The 20113-nt window shown below is 37.3% G+C and overlaps 1 protein-coding gene across 2 annotated transcripts in view; it reads right to left on the reverse strand.

Annotated features, from left to right (window-relative positions):
- Nucleotides 1-13245, reverse strand: part of pip5k1bb (phosphatidylinositol-4-phosphate 5-kinase, type I, beta b) — a 193581-nt gene extending 180336 nt beyond the window's left edge. For both annotated transcript variants that reach the window (XM_039750765.1, XM_039750764.1), the window contains exon 1: nucleotides 13086-13245. The gene's annotated coding sequence lies outside the window, so the exon portion shown is untranslated. The remainder of the gene's footprint in view (nucleotides 1-13085) is intronic.
- Between the last annotated feature and the right edge of the window lie 6868 nt (nucleotides 13246-20113).

Genomic DNA, 20113 nt, shown 5'->3' on the forward strand with positions numbered 1-20113 from the left:
CCCAGATCTGGACCAGGGCATCACTGAGCTCCTGGACAGTCTGAGGTGCAACCTGGCGGTGTCAGATGGACCGAAACATAATGTCCCAGAGGTTTTCTATTGGATTTAGGTCAGGCGAGCGTGGGGGCCAGTCAATGATATCAATTCCTTCATCCTTCGGGAACTGCCTGAATACTCTCGCCACATGAGGCGGGGCATTGTCATGCACCAGGAGGAACCCAGGACCCACTGCACCAGCATAGGATCTGACAATGGATCCAAGGATTCATCCTGATAACTAATGGCAGTCAGGGTGCTGTTGTCTAGACTGTTGAGGTCTGTGTGTCCCTCCAAGGATTTGCCTCCCCAGACCATCACTGACCCACCACCAAACCGGTCATGCTGAACAATGTTACAGGCAGCATAATGTTCTCCACGGCTTCTCCAGACCCTTTCACATCTGTCACATGTGCTCAGGGTGAACCTGTTCTCATCTGTGAAAAGCACAGGTCACCAGTGGTAGACCTGCCAATTCCGATATTCTATGGCAAATGCCAATTAAGCTCCATGGTGCCAGGCAGTGAGCACAAGGCCCAGTATAGGATGTCGGGCCCTCAGGACACCCTCATGAAGTCTGTTTATGATTGTTTAGTCAGAGACATTCACACCAGTGGCCTGCTCAATATATATATACTGCTCAAAAGAATTAAAAGAACACTTTTTAATCAGAGTGTAGCATAAAGTCAATGAAACTTATGGGATCTTAATCTGGTCAGTTAAGTAGCAGAGGGGGTTGTTAATCAGTTTCAGCTGCTGTGGTGTTAATGAAATTAACAACAGATGCACTAGAGGGGCAACAATGAGATGATCCCCAAAACAGGAATGGTTTAACAGGTGGAGGCCACTGACATTTTTCCCTCCTCATCTTTTCTGACTGTTTCTTCACTAGTTTTGCATTTGGCTACAGTCAGTGTCACTACTGGTAGCATGAGGCGATACCTGGACCCTACAGAGGTTGCACAGGTAGTCCAACTTCTCCAGGATGGCACATCAATACGTGTCATTGCCAGAAGGTTTGCTGGTCTCCCTGCACAGTCTCAAGGGCATGGAGGAGATTCTAGGAGACAAGCAGTTACTCTAGGAGAGCTGGAGAGGGCCATAGAAGGTCCATAACCCATCAGCAGGACCAGTATCTGCTCCTTTGGGCAAGGAGGAACAGGATGAGCACTGCCAGAGCCCTACAAAATGACCTCCAGCAGGCCACTGGTGTGAATGTCTCTGACCAAACAACCAGAAAGACTTCATGAGGGTGACCCAAGGGCCCCATGTCCTCTAATGGGCCCTGAGCTCACTGCCCAGCAGCATGCAGCTCGATTGGCATTCGCCATAGAATACCAGAATTGGCAGATGCACCACTGGTGCCCTGTGCTTTTACAGATGAGAGCAGGTTCACCCTGAGCACGTGACAGAAGTGAAAGGGTCTGGAGAAGCCATGGAGAACATTATGCTGCCTGTAACATCATTCAGCATGAGCAGTTTGGTGGTGGTTTAATGATTGTCTGGGGAGGCATATCCATGGAGGGTCACACAGACCGCTACAGGCTTGACAAAGGCACCTTGGCTGCCATTAGGTATCAGGATGAAATCCTTGGACCCATTGTCAGACCCTATGCTGGTACAGTGGCTCCTGGTGCACGACAATTCCTGGCCTCATGTGGTGAGAGTATGCAGGCAGTTCCTGGAGGATGAAGGAATTGATACCATTGACTGGCCACCACACTTTCCTGACCTAAATCCAATAGAACACCTCTGGGACATTATGTTTTGGTCCATCCAATGCCACCAGGTTGCACCTCAGACTGTCCAGGAGCTCAGTGATGCCCTGGTCCAGATCTGGGAGGAGATCCCCACAACACCATCTGTCATCTCATTAGAAGCATGCACCGATGTTGTCAGGCATGTATACAAGAACACAGGGGCCATACAAAGTGCTGCGTACAATTTTGAATTGCTGCAATTAAATTTTGGCAAAATGGCCACATAATTTTTTCACTCCGATTTTTGGGGCGTCTTTGAATTCAGGGCTCTGTAGGTTGATCATTTTCATTTCCATCAAACGATGTGGCATCCTTTCGCTCCTAATACATTACCCAGTCTATATCAGTATAGATATCCAGGAGGATTTCTTTTTCCCATTGAGATCTGATGTGTTTTCAAAGTGTTCCTTTAATTTTTTGAGCAGTTTATATATATATATATATATATATATATATATATATATATATATACATACACACACACACATATATATACAGTATATATATGTATTTGTGTGTATGTATATGTATGTGTGTTCCACCACATCCCAAAGATGCTCTATTGGGTTGAGATCTAGTGACTGTGGGGGCCATTTTAGTACAGTGAACTCATTGTCATGTTCAAGAAACCAAATTGAAATAATTCGAGCTTTGTGACATGGTGCATTATCCTGCTGGAAGTAGCCATCAGAGGATGGGTACATGGTGGTCATGAAGGGATGGACATGGTCAGAAACAATGCTCAGGTAGCCCGTGGCATTTAAATGATGCCCAAATGGCACTAAGGGGCCTAAAGTGTGCCAAAAAACATCCCCCACACCATTACACCACCACCACCAGCCTGCACAGTGGTAACAAGGCATGATGGATCCATGTTCTCATTCTGTTTACGCCAAATTCTGACTCTACCATTTGAATGTCTCAACAGAAATCGAGACTCATCAGACCAGGAAACATTTTTCCAGTCTTCAACTGTCCAATTTTGGTGAGCTCGTGCAAATTGTAGCATTTTTTTCCTATTTGTAGTGGAGATGAGTGGTACCCAGTGGGGTCTTCTGCTGTTGTAGCCCATCCGCCTCAAGGTTGTGCGTGTCGTGGCTTCACAAATGCTTTGCTGCGTACCTCGGTTGTAACGAGTGGTTATTTCAGTCAAAGTTGCTCTTCTATCAGCTTGAATCAGTCGGCCCATTCTCCTCTGACCTCTAGCATCAACAAGGCATTTTCGCCCACAGGACTGCCGCATACTGGATGTTTTTCCCTTTTCGCACCATTCTTTGTAAACCCTAGAAATGGTTGTGCGTGAAAATCCCACTAACTGAGCAGATTGTGAAATACTCAGACCGGCCCGTCTGGCACCAACAACCATGCCACGCTCAAAATTGCTTAAATCACCTTTCTTTCCCATTTTGACATTCAGTTTGGAGTTCAGGAGATTGTCTTGACCAGTACCACACCCCTAAATGCATTGAAGCAACTGCCATGTGATTGGTTGATTAGATAATTGCATTAATGAGAAATTGAACAGGTGTTCCAAATAATCCTTAAGGTGAGTGTATATACACACACACACACACATATAAACATATATATATATATACATATACATATCTACATATATACATATACACACACACATACATACATTATATATATATATATATATACACATATACACGGAATGTAACTTGAACACAACACATCCTACAAATATGAACCTGATTGAAAGAAATAATGATAATCAAATCCTTGATGACAGCAACACTCATAACAGTCACAAAACAATTACTGTATATTGACAATCATGTTACGTTATTTTTAAAATGTTCCCTTTTCTTTTTCATAACTTCTTTAACACACTACTTCTCCGCTGCGAAGCGCTGGTGTGTGTATATATATATATATATATATATATATATATATAAAAAATAACCCGATCTACATACTCTCAAATAGACAAACCACACACTGTGGCGCAATGGAAGAGGCTTTGCCTCTAGCGCCGACGTCCAAGGTTCGATTCCCTAGAGGGGGTGCACCGAGTATGTACGCGCGCTTCCTGATTCATTTTACCCTCGCATCCCCTTGGTTTGAGACGTATGAAAAAATATGCGCTTAACGCAGAAAGACAGATCACCATTTGAAGCTTTATGAATAATGGATACTTTATTCGATTGATTGATTGAACAGTAACATAAGTAAACTCATGATGAGGTCAGTGGGAAAATAGCGTTCACTTGTGTTTTGGACTATTCAAATTTGAGACTACCCCTCAAGACCCAACCCCTTCATATAATGTGACTGAAACAGTTTCTAAAGAACACAGAATTTGGGTCAAACAGCACATAAGCATGCAGTGTATTTTAAATGTTTATGCTAAGCAGAGCATTGAATATTTTGTTATGGGAAGATCATTTTGGTAAATTCAAAACCGACTGTAAAAACTGACTGTTTGCATCATTGTTCATTACCAAAGATATTAGGGAAAAGGCATAAAATGAAATTCTTTACAAACACTTTTGTTCTTCTACTGTAGGGTCATGGAAAATCAGAATCTGATGCAGCAGAATGTCAGGTACCAACCTTACCTCAAATACAGGTCCAGGTAAAAAGTGCACAATTACAAAAACATCTACATTTACTGCTATTTAATTATTTTGGAAACATCACTTATCTTAACAGTCATGTATTTGGAATATAGGAGGAAACTGGAGTATCTAAAGACAATCCAAATGAATGCAGGAAGACCTTTCAACTCCACACTTTACTATTCCATCTGTGACAATTAAATTACTGTAGAATAATACCCAACATTTACTGTACAGTGCATAAAGAAATTATTTAAAAATTAACATGTCCTCAAATATATTTGTAATATGTTTTACACTCATTAACACACACCCTGGATTGATAAGAAATCAGAAGATCTGTTCATATTTCACTAAGTTTTTTGCATGATCATAATTGATATTGGTACAGTACAAAGGATTTTCCTACTTTCATTTGCATCTTGCTGAATTAGTACAAAACCTGTTCATGTTCATATTTAAACCAAAACAAAACATATCATTGAAGCACAACAAAAGAAGATGACTGAGATCAGGAAAAGCATACCACATGATGTCGGCTGCAAAATTCCCTAGCTAGGATCACATTTACATATTCAAAACCCCTTCCTGCTCTGACATGTAAGGCAAAAAATGCAAAACCCTAGTCTACACTGAACTAACACTTCACTGCTAATTAAGAAATACACCCCAATAAGACATACATTTCAAACAAACCTAAGTGAAATGAAAATATACCCTGCTGGTTTCATCAATACAACTTGAAAGCAGAACCAACTTCTCACTAAAAATGTCACATCTCCTGCCCATATTAAAGAGCTGAAGATACAGTAACTGTCATTCTGGGTTTCAAAAACCTAAATGTCTAATAAAAAGGATTTCTGAGGTTTGAAAGGTCACTTGCACATGAAAAAGTATTTGGTTACATCACTACAATAACATTTTTAAAAAGGATTGACAACACATAATTAACAAATCTCTATTTATTTAGACCTGTATAAAAACTCTTCATTATTCCAGAATCAATTTCTACCAATGACACTGACACTGGGATGACAGTAATAGAAATCAAGTATGCTGAGACAGCAGGATATTGCATATCCACTCTGTCCCCACTGAAAAGATCATGTCAACATAATCTCAAACAATTTTTCACCTTAAACCAGTCCTGGCATTGTGTGAACTATTGATGCTTCACATTAAGTTGTCAGCAGTTAAATTCTCACTATTATGTGAATTTCCCCTTGGGATTAATAAAGTATATATCTATCAATCTATCTATTATATAAGCTCACAATACTATGTGACAGTCACCTATTAAAATAAACCACCCATAGGGACACAAGGACTGCAAAGTGCCCATTTATTATCAGCCATCAATTTCTTGTTTTTCTTTTAAAAAGCATTATCATTTTCTTAAAACACTTCATGAAATTCACTGAACAGTAAAATTCAAGTGCTCTTTTTTGTTTAATAATTCACACTTGGAAAGTTATGCATCATTTTACATTAGATTGCTATTCATAAAGAACTTAGTGTTGGACTGTTACAAACAGAATAAAGAGTTAAAAGAAATATCCGATGCAGTTAACATATTGTATCACAACTTAATTTTTACCCCATCAAGCAGAGTATTATATAAAGAAGTATTATAGAGTAAAATAAATTATCACTTATGACCAAGTAGCCAGTTTAGTATTAAAAGAAATTAATTATCACAAATGAAAATTTCTGACTTTTCAATGACATTAAGCATTTCTGAAAGGTCCAAAAAAAATCTGCTTACATACAACAGCAGCCTCCTCTTGAAAAGGAACCAGACTGTGAGAAACTCAACATTCAGGAAATTTTCCTCTTTTTTCAATAAATACGTAACACCTCTAAACAAAATGTTGATCCCTGAAGCTGCACTTAATCCCGAGAGAAAAGGATTCAGTCAGCAAGAAAAAGCCTGGGTCTGCAACTTTCTGTGTAGTTAATAAACACTGACACAAAGGGAAACGTTTTTTTAAGAAAATAAATGCTAAAAATGTAAAGATATAAAAGGTTAGTCTACCAAATGTTTACACAAATCATTTGGCCTCTGCATGCTATTCCCTCATAGCACAAATATCATTCCACTACAACTGCTGTGCCTGGGCGCATTTTATTATTTTTTACAAGGCAATCTCCACTCTCCTGCCTCTTTTCATATTGTTAACACTGACAGAGATCTGGTAAGGTGAAGGCCTGCAAACATGGCCAACATTAAAAGCATAAGGCTTATAAGCAGGGAAATAAACACAAATGTACTATACGGTCTTTAACACTGTGAGATAAAAATGTTTATACTATTTTCCATTTAGGATGTTTTGGATTGAGAATAATCTTAGCTCTCAATAGAATTTTTTAAATTTTACTGTACTGTATATCTACTTCAAACTCTAAATAATCAGATCTTCTATTACACAATGTTCTCTGATCATGCTACCGCCAACAATTGACATTTTAAATAAATGTTTTCCCAATATGGGCCTTTGCAAGCATGACTACTATGATCTTTGCAAGGCAAATACATACTTAATTCTTTTGTTTTTGTACACCTAAACATTATAAACTACTGTATATAAAACGTAATGTGAAAAACATGCTCTAAACGAGAATAAAACAGAAATTTCCAATGAGTTGGTGCTGATGACAACTACTCACTGAATAAAATAATAGCACAATTAAGACAATAGCATCCTGCTTGCTGTTTACACATCTCAAGCATACAGCAAAACTAGAACAATAAAAAAAACTGAAAGGCATTTAACAATACTAACTGCAACACATCTGGCAAAAATAATACATTATATAGGGGTTTACTAATAATTTTATTTCTATGCATAAGAACCATAGAAAGCATTTTATTGCTTATAACACAAAAAAAAACAATGTAATTATTATTCTAGTCAATATATGAATAATGTGAATTAAGTTATAACAAATGGAAATCAGAAAAGCTCTGCTACTAATGACTGCATTATGGGAATTTCCATTTTGTAATTGCTGGAGTACTAAGCAGTGCATTCAAAGAACTTAGTGCCACATCTGAAGGACTTATTCATTACCCCTTTTTCTTCTGATCCTGTTGAATTACGCTTTTCACCAAATGTAATATTTTGGAAACAATAACAAACATTTCATAAAAATATATAAAAACTCTGGGAACACCAATACTGTAGAGTAATGGTTCCCAAACTCCGTCCTGGGGACCCACCGTGGCTGCAGGTTTTTGTTCTAACCAGATTCACAATCTGTGATAATAACCGAGAACAACTGATTTTGTTTAATTAGCTGGTCTTTTTTTTTTACTCTTTTCTTATTCTGTATTCAGAAAACACAACAGTATGATTTTTACATTTATAAGACATTTAGAAAAAATAGTTTTTTTTCTAAAGCTATAAATGCTTAACTCTCTTTTGTTGTTTTCCTATTATTTTTCCCCTTTTCCTGTGTATTTTGCTCCCTTCATTTAACCCTAATAGTGACAATTAAGAACCAGTATAGCAGACACCCGGGATGATGAAAGCAGCAACCACTTCAGACCCACTAATTAGTAAATTAAAAAAAGAGATTAGACTGAAAATGCCATTAACTACTTAAAAAAAATATATTATATATATATATATATATTCCCCATTAACCTCTTATTACAATTTAATAAAAATCTACCAAACTTAATTTGTAACCTCTGCATTGACTCCCAAACTGAGAAATAATGACTCATTTAATTAGGCTAAGAGTCCAACGAAAAACGGAAGATGGTTGGAACCTGCAGCCACAGTAGGTCCCCAGGATCGAGTTTAGGAACCACTGTTGCAGAGGTTAAAACTGTTGCTTCACAAATTAAGAGCACGGGTCCAAATCCCAGTTTGGACATTGCTGGTCTCAAGTATTCACAGGTTCTCCCACTCCCCAAAAACATAGACATTTGGATAACTGGAAGATCAGAAATCACCCAATGTGAGTGAGTTTGGTCTCCACTTAGGTAGTACCCCTTTTAGGATTGGTTCCCTTCTTGCACCCAATCCAGCTAGTTATGGTCACCAGTTTTCTATGACCCTGGCCTGAGCAAACCTAAGAAAAGCCTAAGGTACCCTATCCTAAAACCTTACTCAAAATGCAAAATGCTCATTTCTAATACACTTATATTTAAGGAGCTACAGTATAGGATTTGTTCAAGACAAGAAACAGACTGGGTGGGCACTTACATGATCTTACTGTATTTATGTGGGTTTCCTCCAGGATCTCTCAAAGGACAAAGTTACAGTGTTATGCTAACTGGCAACTCTGAACTGGTTTTGTTCGTGCACATATACAAGTCATTTAAGGAGCCCTTTAATTGATAGATAATGGCTATTTTTACCAATGATACAACATTGATTTCTGAGCAGCTTGGTGGTGCACTGGTTAGTCCTGTCACCTTATGAATCCAGTGTTCTAATGTGTTTTAGGTTACCTGGTGATTACATGACTGCCTTGCAGAAGTGTCATGAGGATATGAGCACAAGTTACCTTGTGACCTGTTCTAAACTGCCATATCCTAATGTTGATGAGATACGTTCCCGCCCCCTGTGACCCTAAGCTGGATTAAGCTGGTTTGAGATGTAGACTCAAAAAAATAAAACATCTTAATAATGATGAACAGCTCTCAATGTAGCATCATTTGATTCATATATAACAAAGGGTAAAGTCACCAAATTATATAAAACCACATACTATCTTCATAAAGACAAGTAAGTAGCTCTTTACTTTCAGGCAGGAAAATAAACCTGTTTAAGAAGGTAATGCAGTACACTTCACTTTCACTCAGATTACACTGGTGAAGATAGGGGTTTCAACATGCCGAGCTGGATAGGCCAGCCCAGTGTATTCCTAGCATCCTCTTCCAGTTCCTTGTGTCAAATTTCCAGACAGTCCCAGGTCTATTGACACACATAATCCCTCTGGTGTGTTCCAAGTCTGTCCCTGAACACAGTCCACTTTTGTATCTAATTGTTTGGTTTTTACAATTTTGGTACTGTAATTATTATTTAACAAATATTATTTATGTATTACAAATATTATTTATTGCTGACATGCATTTAATAAATCATCTTCAAATCTCAATCAATCAAAACAGCTTTTACTCATTCACTGACATGATGGGACACTGCCTACTGTAGCATAAAGGGGACCAAAAAGGGATGTCACTCTGGATTGGATACCTAGAGCAGACGAATAGAAATACACTTTTAAAAACTGAAGTATTTTTACTTTCACAAAATGTATGTCTTTTGACGTAAGAGAAAACAGCAAAAACAAAATAACTCCAAACATTAATCAAACATTGCACATGAGAGCTATAAGGCACTGATGCTACTGTTAAGTCTTTCTGTGGCCTTCATGTTACTGAACAGACTACTAATTTAACCAAAAGGCTTAACCTGTAAGCCAGCTTTCACTGTTACACTAAAGACTAACTAATATTAAGGGGGCATGATCATTAGTGTAATTACTTTTGAACTTAAAGAATTAGGGGTAAAAACAAGTTTTGAAAAACTGAGGCCAGAGTCTATCTTGGCAGCGCTGAATGCAAATAAAAAAAAAACACTCGTGTACAGAGAGAAAGTCAAACACATGGCCCACTGACAAACATATCCAGGTCCACTTTATAAATGTCCAAATAGGTAGCGGTTTTGGTTAATTTACATTATTTTTTCCCAATTTAATTCAGGACTGCCATTTCTAATTTTACAGCTAATAATTTAACACAGTCAAATCATCTGAAGCACACAGTCAAATGACAACATTCTCTTTTATTTATTACTGTATATAAATTTAATTCAGTTTGATTGTATGTCCAAAATAATGTATTTCCATGTTTTTGTAATTCTTTTTGTGGAAAAATATTTTGTAAAATTTCAAATTTACCCTTAAGTAATGTCTGTTTGTACTATGTTCCGTTTTAAAAATACTTCCTCTATATTAGCATCTAGCATAAACCTTACTTATTCCTATCATAATCTTAATCACTTGTATCACAGGTTTTCTTAACCTCTTTATGTTTAGGATGAAAAAGTAGAACTACTTCAAGCATTCCTAATAGACTAATTCCTGCACTAGATGGAATGAGGTTAACAGGTATTTTGTACATTTTTTTAACTGCCCTTTTGTTCATAATAGCACTTTAACATTTAAGATATGACCTCACAAGTACACTGTGAATGTCAAGTAAAAATTCTCACCTTTTTATCGATGCAGCATGCTGATAATCCAGCGTCATTTTTAGCCTTTTTAATCTTTTCCATGCACTTTCTGGCAATAAATAATGATAAGCCCATTTGGGCTCATGACTTTTTCATATACAGTCTACCTTTAAACTTTAATTACACTTGGCAGAGCCAAGTGAATATCAAGACTGAAATATGCAAACAACTCATCCAATGGAACATCACAGACTACACAGCAACACTGCAAAGCATGTTTATTAAATAACCCCATTTTAAAATGATTAAACTTGTTCTTTAACAGACACTTTGCAGGATCGCCATGCAATCTTGCTGGCGACCTTTATTCGGCTACCCTCCTGCATAAACTACCTAACAATTTAACACGAGTCCTCTAATTCAGCAATAGCTACAGACAGTTTAAAAAACCCAACATATTCTTCACGCAGCTAACGTTTAAAAAATATTAAAAAAAAGTTTTATTATCTTCATAAACCAGAAACAAAAATGCTAGGCGAATCTCTTTCTTCGCAAGGTATTCTAACATCACTAACACAGATTCAGACTGAACAGACCTATACAGGCAACTCTGTCAGAGAAAGTCCAGAGTCTAATCTGTCGAACTTCAAACTAGCTTAATCAAATTTAGGTTCAGTAATGGCCATAAGGCAGGGGAAAATGCCAGGCAACACCTTTGCACAAACTTATATATTTGCCAATTTATAATTATCAATTAACATAACCAGATACCAGGAGAAAATGCAATCTCCACACTGACAAGCAAGAGCAAGGATTTCAAGCAAGGGCTCTCAAGCTATAAGGTAGGAATGCTAACCCCTGCACCATCAAACTATCTAATGCTAAATGTGAGTTTTTTCTTTACTTAGAAAACTATAAAACAAGTAATAGTGCCAGTTTGTATACTTGGTACAGCATGCATAAAAATATGCAAAGTCCTCAGAGGTCAATCAGTGCGAGAAAGTTACAATTACCCTGCTTCTTCGGCTGTAAAAAAAATTTTTACAAAAGCAACTATTTAAAAACAAATATTATAATATGTAAACAATGTTCACTATTATTTTGCTGGATCAAATTCACTGTTTCTTTATAGCAAAACACAAAAAAATGATAAAATGAACTGAAAGATAGATTGTTTTAAAAATAAAAAGTGATTTAAAGTGAAATAGGTGGTGTAAAAAAAATCAAAAAAGCAACACAGGGTTTATTAGTTAGTGGATAACATTGTTTATTTGATTGCTGCAACCAAGTATCTTAAAGAAATGCAGCTGCATGCTTTGATGAGCAGAGCAAACCAGATTTGCCATTATTTCTTATTCTAATGTATCTAAGGTCTGTACTATCAGGAAAGGTATGCCCTGTACACTGCAAAACAGAATCAAGATGCAAATTCCCTAGATACACAAATTATGTCAAGTGGCTTAATGCACTCATGTTATGAATGTTTTGTTGTTAATTATTGTCTTTTTCTTAGCTACCATGTATATTGTATGCTGCTGCATATATCATTTTATTTTGTAGTTATTATTCACATTGTTGTTGGATTATTGCAAGAGGTAATATTTATTGTTAGTATGTATTAGACACACAAGTTAGTTAGCATTTCATTTTACTTGTGTTCTCTATCCTCAGCCCAGGCTAAACACATGAATCTCTGTCATTTAAGGCTAGCTTGCCTATTTTGTGTTTAGCTCCCTGACAACCTGCTAACTGCCAACATCACTATAGGAAAAAAAGAGTAATAGAGGTGAAGATATTGTTTCTTTCTCAAAGTGGGATCCCTAGTACACACAAGGCACCTTTATTAATTTAATGTAATACGCAATACGTGTACACTCCTTATGTGAAAAGGTGAACGGATACCAAGAATTTAAACAACGTGCGGTTTCATATAAGGTTCTGAAGTCTCATTTTCAACTCCAACCATCCTTCCATAACCAGGCTGATTAAACAGATATTAAAACCGACACACAATGTTTTTGAAGGAGATCAGAGTGGCGTGGAGGGAGATTCTGACTTATCTGTAGAAGCATAAAATACCCGTGTGCCGAGCCAGTGATCGCACAAACTCCAACGGCGCCGAGGCAGCACTTGCCCGCAGTGTTACGTAATGTTACGTGAAAACCCGGTAAACTTCCATTGAACGGCCGGGATGCCACTTTATTACTGACACACCTCTGCTTGGAACCTTCCAGCGACAAGGCAAAACCCCAATGTAGGCTGTTATGTTATTAGTACATAGTACTATCATATTAATCCCCTTATCCAAAATTTAAAAGCCGCTTTTAACAGCTTCTCTGAGTTTCTTTCGCTTAGTCGCCGCGGTGATCAGTCACACCTAGTAACGTCGCCAGCCCGCCGCATAAGCGTTATGACATGCCATGTCAAGCCAAATGCGTCCCGGTAGTAAGGTAAAAAAGAAAACGCAACACAGCACAGTACCATTTGCCCCTTACCCAACATGTGTACAGTACCTGCGGTAACAGTGCTATACTCCTCCGAAACGTTCCTTTCCTCCGACATGCCCGGCTCGGCACTCTCTCTGACAGGACGGGCTGTTTGTATATGAAAGGAGCCAAGCAGGAGACCGAGCAGCTCCCGCGTCCACGACGGAGATTATCGGTTGGACCTCAAGCCCCGCCTCCTGTTCCCTGCTCCCGTCGGCGGCGCGCACTAGCGCTGCCACCTGCTGGTGGCTGGCGCGCTCCCAGGCTCTATAGCACTGCTTCATAGGCCATCGTATGACGGGGTAAACATAATTTGAAAGCAACTTTGTCGTTAAGTCCGTGCAATTGAACCATTAGCGTAAATAAAATGAATACGATTTGTAAAACTATTCTATAAAAACTAAAGAAAATGTGTTCATTAAATTGAATTATTTATTTGCATCCATATATTTACATAATCTACTTACAGTAATTATTTTTTTAGGATGTTAAGCAGTTATTGGAGCACCCTGGAGTGTGCACTTGTTAGTTGCTGGGCATGCTTACTACATATTAACACTCAGTTATACCTTGGCAATTTAATATTTAAAGCAAGTCCATCTCTCCATGTACAGAATTGTCTAAGTTCAGTTTTTAGATTCAAAGGAGCCTGGACCCTTTCTTTAAAAATTAAATTTGTATTTATTGTTTAGTTTCAGACAGACACAGTGGAGAAGTGGTTAGCGACCAGCTATCTGGCTCGCCGTATGCAGAAAAAACAAGGCTGGGGCAGGTTAAATTTCCTCGTGGCAGATAGAAGGTAAGACATGATCACAGAATGATACAGCAGGGACTTGTTGGCCATGTTATTGTAGCAGTAAGAGTGCCGTTTTGTCATTGTTGCAAAAGAAGGGCTTCCCCTGAAATGGACAGAATTGAATCCACTGGCTCTTTGAGCTTGAAGTCGGAAAGGTAAAACTGACAGCCGTGTTATTTTCCCCTTGTTTATCTTCAGTTTTGTTTTTTCCTTTCATTCATCACCCCACTCTCATTTTTTTCATATCTTGATCTTTGTGTAACATTCCAGGTACAAGACTTTGTTAATATTATTGTTATGTTAAGTGTGTAGTAGTTCTGTTGTGAAAAGAGTGACCATATGCACATAATGTTTGCTGTTTAGATGCTTTTGAAAACCAAAACGGATAAGTTGGTATAAGATGGAACCATGAGATAAAGAACTGGTTTTATAACTATTCCTGCTAGACAACTAAGATTCAGTTCACCCCATCCCAAACATGAAGTAGTAGTAACATTAGTTGCTGCCTTGTTCATTATGTGAAAGTAAATTTGCATGCAGTTATAGTATAAACGAATTGCAAAATTGCATAATTAATATTGCCACCACAGCCTAAGAAAAATAATTATAGAATGTTAATACAGACATGATGTTACATGAGCAATGCAAATCGTGTACATAGCCCTTTGGAAGCAAGACTGGTTATATTCTTTTTCAGGTTAAAATATAAAGTAAAAATGGTGTCCTTGATAAGAATGAGCTGTTTAGCCTATCACAGTTTTATCATTTTCTCTTAACTTATTTTCAGTACATTATTGAGGCAATATTTCAAGATTCATAAATACCCTAAAATATACTATTTGCTGATTTATTTCAATGTTCCACAGTATTTTTTAAAGAAGTGTATTTTAGCACTTGTGTGAAACTTAACATGAAACAACCACTAAATATACTTGAGTTATTGTTGATTACTCATTTAAAGTAACATCTAGCACACTCTCTACTCAATGTCTTACTGTTTTTAAACACTTTCACTGTGTCATCCTCAAATCCCTTGCTTGCTTTGTATGAAAACTGACTATTTTTTAAACACTTGTAAAGACAACAATGGGTCATTTAATGCTTCCAAATGTTTCTCATGTAGTGTATCTTGTAGCCCCATTACTCCACTGTCTTAAATATACTGTATTTAATATTATAACATACTATTAATAAGACTTCACATTTATATACATTACATTTTACTTACTTTATTTCCGTGCATTTGTCCAGGTGTTTCTGCAGAATCAACCTAATTTATTTCAGTGACATAAGAAATTAAGCACAATGAAGTTGCCTGCGTGCTAGAGGGATTGGTGACTCTAATATGGCCCAGTATGAGTGTGTCTTCTGCCCTGTAATGGACTAATGCCGTGTCCAGAGTGATTTCCTGCATTGCATTCAGTGCTGCTCAAGTAGACTCCAGCTTCCTGTGACTGTGAATTAGATTAAGCATGTTAAGAAAATGAATGTTTTTTTTATTGATTTGTTGCCTTTTATGTACTGTCTACCCTTATTAGATTTCCCTATTCATGCATTTCTTGATTGGTTGCTATTTGTGTATGACATGATTATTTACTACTACAATGTGATTTTGTTTCAATTTTCAGTCACCTTTCATTTCCACATTTCTGTTGTCAATGTTTTTTGTTTGTGTGATAAGAATCAACCTTTATAAGGATTGAAAACTTGGTATGCCTCAGGGATACATGTGATGAATATGTTTGGGGGGTGCTGGATTCTGTTTAGTATTATAATGGCAAAATGGTTTAATGGTACATGCCAGCTAAAGAATGATCCAAAACTGATGCTTAAAAAAACAAGAAACACACTCAGAAACAAAATTGTTAGACTCAACACTTCAGCCAAGTCAGTGGATGACATTTGCCAGTAAATATATAGTGTCTGTGTGATTACTGTACAACTCAGGCACAATGTGGGCTCATCCTATGCAAGATAACAGGTGGGATTTGGCGGCAATACCCATCAGCAGAGGAGCAGGTGAACTGCAGGAGTGTGGCACTATGAATGTATAGTGGTAATTCAATAGTGGAGCTTACCTAAAAAGTACAGGTCACACATTGTTGGACACATTTCTGTGTACAGCTTTGTCCGTCAAACCTGACACCTTGAATGGAGGTGGTCTTTGTCCTATGTACAGTATGTGTCTATTGCTCTCAAGATGGTAAATGGCAAGTTCCAAGAACTTAAGTTTTTTTTTTAAAAGTTTTCTAAAGATCAACAGATGATGGTCTTTCTTAGGAGTAAGGAAAAGAATGGTCAATAGACAGGCAGAGGTCAGAGTATGGGTGTCTTTCAATACCAAAGCCAAATACTGTACATAGTGAAAAACAAAGTGAAAAAGGTCTGAAACCTAAATAAACAATGAATTTTCCTAAATTTAATAAATTCACTGAGGTTTGTACTTTTTGAATGGAGATTCAAACGGTAGAATACAAGCTATAGTGCACTGACATCTTTATTAAGGGCATTGTAATGACATCACAGCTTGTGAATCAGGTAACAACCAATAGGGTCATCACTGTAAATAAATATGACAATGCCAATGAAAAACCAAAGCAGATAACAGCAGTATTGTTTATACAAAGTTTAAATACCCTTCTATTCAAAAAACCCAATCACCCTCAACAAGCACCATCAAGTGCAAGAAAACCACATGTTCAGTGGTTACAAAAAATGTGAGATAAAGGTGGGAACCAAAACAGTCTATAAGTAGACAAGTTAATTTACTTACACAGCATCCAACAGTAAAGTAGAAGTTTAAATTAGCATTAGAATGAGACATTAAGGAATAACATAATGTTCTTCTCGTGCTAGAGTTTCCTCCCACAGTACAAAGAAATGGCAGTTTTGTGGATTGGCAATGCTAAATTATCACGTGTTTTTGTGTTTGCTCTGCAATGGACTGGTGCCCTGTCCAGGAATTGTTCCTGCCTTGGTCTCTGTACTTGCTGGAACAGACTGCAGCCACCCACGTTAATACTAAGGATTAAGCGGGCCAAGAAAATGGTATGGTGTGTTATAATTTCAATTTAATTAGAAAGTCAGAGTGTTTGTGGTGTGGTCACATTAACCAATGGAAAATAGTGCTGAGCAGTCTTAAAAAAAACAAAACACAAAAGCTATGTTATTTGAAAAGAATGACAAACTTTTATACAAAAATAGAGCAGCAAAATTTGAAGTGCTCAGATAGGGTGGAATTGGAAGAGAATGGCAGCTGGAATTTATGGGTACATAAACTTTGAAAAAGAAGATCAAACATCTTGCAGTCACAGGAAAAACGAATGGAAAGAGGAGTCCCAGTTGGCAGTGAATAACATTCATGAGTTACATCAAGGAATGGATAGGCAAGTTTTTCAAAAGGTTTATAATAAATCTGTAAATTAGAAAATGTATATTTGGAGATTAATGAGCTTTCAATCATTAGTTTTTAGAATTATTAAAAACTTATGCTTATATTCCCATTTTTAAGTAGCTTATAAGCCCTTGTTTGTCAGCATAAAGTCTGCTTTTTGCTGTAAACCACCTGTCTTTTCTTTTGTCTGCTAAGCTTAAAATGTCAGAAAGACGGTGCAAATTCAAGGACACTGTGTGCTCTAGGAGAGTTAAACAGACCATTGTTTCAAGAGATGCAGCTGCTGAGAGTTTAACCTTGAGAAAACTAAATAGTCTATTAGTTTAGAAAAATATATACAGCAATTTTAGATCTCTGAATTAATGTTTTTTATGTTTTGAAGCTTTTAAATTGAGTTGAAGTAAAATGTGTTACAATTAGTAAGCTTTAGGCAATATAAGAATTATTAAAATTAAAAGATTGTATACATATCTTTTTTTATTCCTCTAAAGAGCTAGAAAAGCTGCCTGTGCTTATCAGCTCAAGGTCAACCTCTTTCATTTGAAACAACCAAGCCTTTGTCTGCCTGCTCGGACAGTAGCATTAGGTAATGACAGGCCAAGGGTAGTGTGTTCTTTAAGAAAATTTAGCGACATTGTCTCAAAAGATACAGCTGCCTAAAAACAGCCTTGAGGGATGCTTGTGTAATGAGAAGCTATTCATTAAAGGTGAACCAGTATCTTATGTGTTGGTCCTCCCGTTCCCAACTTTGCAGTGGGAACTGATCGATAATCAAATCTAACGTCACCTGCACGGGGTAAGGAGTAGTCCTGGCAAGTTTTGATCAGATGATGGACATAAGGCCAGGTGATGGACATTAGGTATTGTTGGGAAGAAACAGAAGGAGTAGAGTATTTTGCATAAAGGATAAGAACTGTAATATAAATTAGGTCTCACCAAACTGCTGGCACTCACTTCATTGGACTGAGTCGGCTTTGTGCATTTTCCACAATAAAGTCTCATTCTGATCGCTCATCCAGATGCTCTGCATTTCTTTTTCTAAAGAAGGATTTCTCCATGACAAAAGCCATAATAACCTACTTCATATGAGATGCTATACCATGACAATGACTTGAGCCTCTTCATTTAGTGAAGTGTGGTATACTGTACACTTTGATTGAAAATTATGGTAGACTTTGGGGTAGAATGTTGCCAAAAATAGTTGAAGTCCAGGTGAATGGGGAGTAGTTTTTTTAAAATTTTCATTAACAATTAATTAATACATATTTGTTAAAATGTTATCCATTTTTTAATAAAGAAATTAACACCACACACAACTTTAAACAAGATAGATCTTACTTAAGTGACCTACTGAATACAATAAACAGAATAAGCAAAAATTATAGCTCACAAAAAATAAATTGCACAATGTGTGAAGCTACAAAGACAGCAACTCAGTTATGATCACTAGATGACATTCATCAAACCAGGAGTTATTTGGGTTCATTATATTTGTAGAGTTTTCCTTATGAGAGTCAGTGTTAACAAGGACCTAATACGGGCTGAATTTGTGGAAAACCTCTGTTTAACCTCAGTCTTTTTTCTTCTTTCAGAATCCCCAGAAAATCTTCTCACCTACAGATCATACACTACAGATTTACCTTGACCTGCTGAAAAACTTCAACTGCTTCCAACTTTAACGGTCCCTACTGAAGGTGATACAGAGAGAAGGAGTCTTCAAGATCCTGTTTAGGATCTGCTTGTGCAGGGATTGTGTCCAAAATCTTCCAGTACCTTTCAGTGGCATGCCATGGGTAATCTCTTTCAGTTTATTTCTGAAGAGAAAGAAAATAAGATCTGAGCATCTTAAATTAAACTGCAGTGTTTCTTCATGTTCTCCTAGAGCTGTTAACAAGAGCAAGCAAAGCAAATCTAGCATCAGTTTTTCACTTTATGCAACTTTTTACAACAAAGAGTTTGGGTGGGAAGCACCAACCTATTTACCTTGTCTGCTTTAAGGTAGCGTCTCACCAGGATGATAATGCTTTTAGCTGAACTGAATGCTCCATATGAATTACTGCCTCTTATTTCGATTGGAGATATTGAGCAGCCAGAGTCTGTACCTGCACTACTGAGAACAATGCAAAAATTCAGTCTAGATGGAATAACATTTCATCACAAGAAATACTGAGATACACATACACGCCTACCGTAAATCATATGGCCCTGCTTAGAGACAGTAATTAACCTAATGTACAGGGAATGGGGTGACAGTCTCAGGCTAAAACCATTGTATGGGCAGCAGAGATGGTGATTAGATGGCTTACTGTTAGATTATGCTCTCATATGAATGTTATTGACTGACCTGTGCAAGGTAATATGGGTTTAATGTATACCAGGTAAGTGGAAAAGAGGAAGGCCTAAGAGTGGGTTTATGGATGTGGTGAGAGAGGAAATGCAGGTGATGGGTGTAACAGAACAAGATGCAGAGGACAGAAAGATATGGAAAAAGATGATCCGCTGTGGCAACCCCTAACAGGAGTAGCCGAAACAAGAAGAAGATGTATATTTTAACAGGTTATGGGCCCAGGCTTGACATATGGAACATATATGGCAGAGAATAGTTTTCAATGGAGATGAAAGTAATTACAAGATATGGGAGGCAAAATTCCTTACACACTTATGGATTTTAAACCAGAAAGAATCTGATGATGCAGATGAAGATAAGAATGAAAAATGTTATGTCGAGATGATTCAGTTCCTCAGTGACAAAAGCCTTTCATTAGTTATGAGGGAAGCGAAGGATGACGGAAGTAAAGCCTTATGGATCTTACGAGGACACTACACCAGTCATGGTAAACCCAGAATTATTGTGCTGTATACTGA

Source organism: Polypterus senegalus, chromosome 4 (assembly GCF_016835505.1).
Source record: "Polypterus senegalus isolate Bchr_013 chromosome 4, ASM1683550v1, whole genome shotgun sequence".
In the NCBI taxonomy this organism is placed as follows: Eukaryota; Metazoa; Chordata; class Cladistia; order Polypteriformes; family Polypteridae; genus Polypterus; species Polypterus senegalus.